Raw genomic sequence first — 6,501 nt, 5'->3', positions numbered from 1 at the left:
GCTGGGTGGCCTCCCCCTGTGTGCACAGACCATGTCCTGCCGCCCATTTCCCCATCAGTCACCTCAAGGCTACTGTGTAGGGCTGCTGTGAATGTAGAAGTACAAATGTCTCTTAAACCGCCTGCTTGCAGCCTGTTTCTTGCGGTTGGCAGGTTTGCGGTTGCCTTCTTACTTTGTGCACAGTGTCTTTCGTATTCAAGTTTTAAAATGTCCTCATCAAGTCACTCTGTCTGGTTTTCCTTTGCCTGTGCCTTTGGTGTCATGTCTGAAAAACATTTCTGATGACATGTTGTGAAGCTTCGGCCCTACATTTTTTTTTTTTTCAGTTTTTTAAAAAATATGTTTTTAGTTGGACCTTTTTTTATATGTGGTGCTGAGAATCAAACCCAGTGCCTCACACATGCTAGGCAAGTGCTCTGCCACTGAGCCACCTCAGCCCTACCCCATGTTTTCTTCTAAGAGTTTTTAAAGTGTCAGGACTCACACTTAGCTCTTCCATCCATTTTGAGCTAATATTTGCATATGGTTTAAGGCAAGAGTTCAGCTTCATTCTTTTGCATGTGCATATCCAGTTTTCTCAAACTGAAAAGACTGTCCTTTCCCCATTGAATGGCCCTGGTACACCCCTTATCAAAAATCATTTGAGCCAGGGCAGCACACACTTATAGTCCCAGTACCTTGGGAGACTGAAACAGGAGGATCACAATTTCAAGGCCAGCTTCGCAATTTAGCAAGTTGCTGTCTCAAAATTAAAAAAAAAAAAAAAAAAAAAGGCTGGGAATGTAGCTCAGAGGTAGTATGCCCCTGGGTTTAATCCCTGTGCCCTCCACAAAGTCATTTGGTCATATATGCAAGGGCTTATTCCTGGGCTGTCTATTCTGTTCCGTTCTCCTCTTTGTCTTTGTTTATGCTAGTACCACACTGTTTTGATTACTGTAGCTTTTTAGTCAGTTTTTTTTTACAAGGTCCATTTTATTGTTGTTATATATGGCATAACATTGGTGATTCTGATTTTAATGACATTTGATATAGATGAAAGAATGAGAATACAAAAGTCAACAATACAACACACAAGCATGTTGAAAAGCATTAATAAGCTATTCTATCTTCTGAAATTCACTTACCAAAATTAAATTGTTTATGCATACAGTGTAACTAATGTCCTATGACTGTATTCATTTATTCAAGTAGTAATATCCACTGTGGGGCAGGAATCATTCTCAGCCTAGGAATGAATAGGTAAGTGAGCAAAAGAAAGATCTGGTCCTTAGAGTTTCCATGGAAAGGTTATATAGCAGGCTTCTTTCTTCCCTGAAAGGAGAACACTTGTAATATGATGTAACAACACATGCATGAAGCTAATTGTGGATTTGCCTTCATTCTCTTCCTCACAGAAAAAGAAAACTTCGCTATGAAGTAAAGGTATAATCAAAGATTGTGTTTTTGAAAGTATTTTGAGGCTACACTACAATGTTATGTGATACCCTAAAATGCTGTACTTTAAATGAATGTAGCAATAAAATTTCAACAAATATTACTCTTAGGAATATGAGAAGGTCTGTTGTGCCAAATCAAATATGGCTGGAGTAAACAGAGGCCAAGACTTCAAAACTCGAATTGTAATAGACTGAGTTATTATGAAAGTCAACCACACTCAAATATATAAACTGATGAAAAAAATTTTAAATTCAGGAAATATAGTATATAGTATATAAGGCTAGAAGGAAGTTTTCAAAAAAGAATCTTCTTTTCTTCCCTTTTTTTTTTTTTTTTTTTTTTTTACCAGGAATTGAACTCAGGGGCACTTAACCACTGAGTCACATCCCCAGTCCTTTTTTATATTTTATTTAGAGACCAGGTTTCACCGAGTTACTTAGGGCTTCACCAAGTTGCTGAGGCTGGCTTCAAACTCACAATCCTCCTGCTTCAGCCTCCCAAGCCACTGGAATTACAGGCATGTGCCACCACACCTGACTTATTTTCCATAATTTCGATAACATTGAACTCAACTTACAGTGAGACTATATAAAGCATAACATCACTCAAATGGTATTCATGGCTGCACATTGTACTGTCTGTTTTGAACCTTTTTTTCTAATGCTAGTTTTACAGAGTCTGACATCAAGCACAGGAATTCTGATCAAAAGTCAATACTGTATTGTTGGGGGCTGTGCCATGTTGGCGGCGCCGGGATGGCTCCTGATCACATCGGCAGCGAGGAGGTTAATAGACATAAGCACAGACATAAGCACACTCAGGTGATTTTCTCGTCCATGCACACAATGTATGCACATGTGTTCTCGAGCACTAATTGCCTGCTCGGAGCTTCTCGCCTAATCTTTGCATGAGAGGCGTGGCCCTGCTCTCCGCCTCCTGGAGGTGATATAAGCGTAGGCGGAGCGAGACAGAGACACAGCAGCCATTAGAAGTAGCCAGAGGGAAAAACATGGATAGCAGCCATTAGCAGAAGAAAAGCAGTAGCAAAAGACACGCGGCGCGGCAGTAGCCAGAGAAGACACGCCACAGCAGCCATTAGCAAAAAAGCCAGAAGAAAGAACACAGCAGCGAGTAGGGGCAGCGGTGGAAGACAGATCGCGGAACGGAGAAAAGCCTGTCTTTCAAAGTTTCTCTCTTAAGCAAAGTTTCTTTCTCTCTGATAAGCGGGGTCTCTCTCTCTCTCTCTCTCCTCTCAAAGCAAGTAAACCTCATTTCCTCTGTCCTCTATAAACAAGCAAGAAAGCAGTGCACTAAAGAGAAAGATAGAAGTGCCTCAGTTTCCACTCCACCACCCATAAGACCCGTGCAAGTTGTTGCTGCAGGCGGTGACAAATATCCATGGATTTTGGAACCGCAAAGAGCCAGCGACGCTGTATTACAATACTAACATCAAGGAATTCAGTAGAATTTGATAAGGAAATGGGTTTCATTATGACCTTTTTATATTTTACACTTAGCATTTCACAACAAAGCCCAAGTTTCCATTGAGATATAAATTTTAAAAGTCACTACTGGAGTCATAGCCCTGGCTGTGATAAAAGAACATCCTCCTTGTATGGTGCTCCACACACAGACTTTCCTTCATTTTGTAAACTTTGTGCTGAGTGACACTCCTGCTCATCTGTGCTGCAGCATCTAACACATGGAAAAGGCTTCTCCTCCCAAGGATTTTACATTCTATTTGAGGAAGATGTACATTAAGTAAACAAAATTTAAAGTTAGAACCATAATCAGAGTTAAGTGCTATGAAAAAAGTCAAGTAGAGGGGATGAGAAGTGACAGAACTCTACCACAGCTGCAATGGTGAGAGAGACGACTCCTTGCTCTCTTCACCCTTTTCCTGTTGGTGCACATCTGAGTCTGCAGGGCAACCTTCGTTCTAGAAAATCTATGATTTCTCCTTCCAGTTGTCTTCCCTCTCCTTCAGGCTTTGTTATCTCTTCTTGTTGAAATCCTTTAAGGTTCTTAAACTTGTCCTTTAATTCTTTTTCAGCCTCTTTAAGTGTTGTTTCTTTCTCCTTTTTTCTCTGCTTAAACCTGTGTTCCAATCTTCTTTCTTCTGACATTGATCATAAAACTCTTGTCTTTTGGTCTCATACATCTCTTGAAAACTAACTAGCTGGTTGGTCCCATGTCTGTAAAGCCCATTTCCTGAAGTTTGCAGCACCTATAACATTCAGAGTAACAAGAGTGGGTTTGTTCCTTCAGGTCTTCCATTTGGTACAAAGAAGCATATCCCAGGGCTTCACAAAGTCACAGTGATTTTAATTTTCCATCTGCAAAATTTCCAAATGGTAATGATGGCCTGTGACCATGCTTTTTCCAGCTTTTATCTCCCCCATACACTGCACCACAGCGAAAAGTAGCAATCCATTAGTCAAAGAGTTTGCTTCTACTGTAGCTTCATCTTTTGGGAACTGATATATCTGGATATCATTGCTAATCAGTTAATTCATCAGCCTAATCTTAAGCTTCTGTAAGTCATTTTTAGAAATTGTATCTACAATCAGTGGTATAACGTCCACCTTATTGCCAGTGCTCTCCACTGTCAGGAGATCAAAAGACTTCAGAAAATGTCCTGTAGTTGAAATGAAGTAAAGACACACATGGGCATGACTACCATGATACTCAAAGAAGGAACGCTTCATCTTCAGTTCTTGAAGAAAGGCCTCAGGCTGAGCTTCTACGTAGTTGACTGCTGGTTAGTAGCTCTCTGAGGAGCAGCATTCCTGTTGCTTGAATCCTGAGCCTTCCCCGGACCAGCCATCTTGAATCCCCTGTGTCAGTTTTGTGGTCAGGTTCTGTGAGACCTCCAGCTTTGTTTTCTTTTCCAAGATTCTTTTGGCTATTCAGAATCCCCTGAGGTTTCACACAAATTTTAAGGTGGGTTTTTCTATTTCTGCAAAAAAAACCCCGACTGACATGCACTTTTAACTTGGGGTGTGGTGGGCGTGGAAGCAGACCAGTTAGGAGCAGCATGGGCAGGAATGAATGGTGCTTCTGAAAGAGAGGTAGCACCAGACAGAGGAGCCTGGACAGAGTTAGCAGGTGTCAGGTGGTGAAATCAGTAGGATTTAGTGATGGACGAGGTATGAGTGGGGAGGGAAGGAAGGAATGACTCCTCAGCTTGGAGGTGGGACAAACAGCAGTGTCCATTGCTGGGATGGAGAAGACAGAAGAATGAAAATGTCTGGGGATGGGTATCAAGAGTTGCATTGAGGACACCAAAGTCCAAGGTGGCCCTGAAATAGCCAAGTGGAAAGTTCATATGTGCTGTGGACACCACAGCTTTTGGCTCCAGGGAGAGATGTTGGCTGGATTAGAAATTGGACCTCGTCACCAGACAGGTTGCATTTAGAGCCACATGGCTGGTAGGGTGAGCAGGGAAGGAGAATAGCTGGAGAAATGGCAGTCCCACGACCAGGACCCTGGTATTGCTCACAGGGAAAAGGAGGAGTGGAGTCAGCAAAGGCAGCCTAAGCTCTGGGGAGCAGGCTTGCTGTGATCGCCATGGTACCCAGGCATGAAAATCAGAAGGAAGCCAGGAGCCAGGCTCCTCTGGTCCTGGGCTGAGGTTCTGCTGCTGCAGGAAGGCACCGGCATTTGAGTAGGCAGGAGACTAGTTTATTAATACTGTCATTCCCACTGGCTTTAGGGCCTGGGGACCCCCATCCACCTGACTCAAAACCTACTTCCGACCCACCCATCTCCATGCCAAGGTCCTACCCCTTCTTTCGTGCCTCTCTTTCTGCTGAAGACTTGCCTCCCCTAGCAGGCCCTAGGACTGCCACTTCTCACCCTGCCTGGTCACTGTGGGCTGTGTCTGTGCAGTTGGAGCCCCAGCACCCTGTAGAGCCCTCAAAGACAGAGAATGTGTCTATTCATCTTTGTTTCCCTGAGCCCAGTTTGGAGTTTGAATTTGAGAGATTAAGGGATATTTTAAAAAATATTTTTGCATTTATGTTCTGATTTCTATATCCTTGCCCTGTATTATTTGTGTAATTATTTAAAATAACCAAAGCTGCCAGGTGCAGTGGTACATGCCTGTAATGCCAGTGACTCAGGAAGCTGAGAAAAGAGGATTGGGAGTTCAAAGCCAGCCTCAGCAATTTAGTGAGATCCTGTCTCAATAAGAAGCAATAAGGACTGAGGATGTGATTGAGTGGTTAAGTGCCCCTGGGTTCGAGCCCTGGTACCAAAAAACAATAATAATACAATGAAATAACAAAAGCTAAAAAAACAACAGATATGAAGGTAGAATAAGCACTAATTTGAAAATGACAATAGCCAAGTGCATTCGCCCCTGCATTCCATAGTGATGGAGTGGGCACCCATGGAAGGCAGCCCTGGGCCAGTTGCTGGAATATGCACTCTGCAAGAAGAGGTCCAGTGGTGCCTGGCCTAGAGAGAATGTATGTAACTGCGATTCCCACTGCTGGTGCAAAGTTATGTGATATAGGCCCCCTGGGGAACAGTTGGCATGGTAACATCCTCCTACTGTGTTACCCAGCAACTCCCCATATTCACCCAAAGAAATAAATACTTACATCCATGCAGAAGAGTGTCCCCAATACATTAGCTTTCTTCACAATGGCCAGGAACAGGAGCACCTGCATGCCCAGGAGCCGATGGGCAGGTAACACCTGTGCCATGCCCACTCAGTGCATCAATGATGCGCTGCAGAAGAGAAATGGTCCGCAGAAATCTTGTGGACCTTGGAAGCGTTATGCAGAGGAAACGAAGCCAGACCCAGAGACACTCACACTGCATGACTCCATTGTGCGAGATGCTAGGTCAGCTAAACTAATGCACGGTGATGGAAAAAAGGTGGCAGTAGCCAGCCAGTGGGGACTGGCCCTGACTGCTGAGGGCATGCTGGAAATGCTCTGTGTCTTAATGTGGTGGTTACAGGAGCGGATGCATTTGTCAAAACTCAATAAATTGTATATTAAAAAGGGTTGTCTTCTGTATGGAATCATATCCCGGTGAGGTTTATAGAAAAGA

At 43.3% G+C, this 6,501-nt stretch overlaps 1 pseudogene across 1 annotated transcript; it reads right to left on the bottom strand.

Moving 5' to 3' along the window:
- Positions 1–3,007: 3,007 nt before the first annotated feature.
- LOC306665359 (septin-14-like) lies at positions 3,008–6,275 on the bottom strand (annotated as a pseudogene). Its single transcript has 3 exons — positions 6,261–6,275; positions 6,108–6,174; positions 3,008–4,192 (listed from the first exon to the last, which is right to left on the bottom strand). The product of its transcript is annotated as a septin-14-like (transcript).
- Between the last annotated feature and the right edge of the window lie 226 nt (positions 6,276–6,501).

This window comes from Sciurus vulgaris (assembly GCF_902686455.1).
Source record: "Sciurus vulgaris genome assembly, chromosome: 1".
In the NCBI taxonomy this organism is placed as follows: domain Eukaryota; kingdom Metazoa; phylum Chordata; class Mammalia; order Rodentia; family Sciuridae; genus Sciurus; species Sciurus vulgaris.
This window is presented reverse-complemented; position numbering and strand designations above follow the sequence as displayed.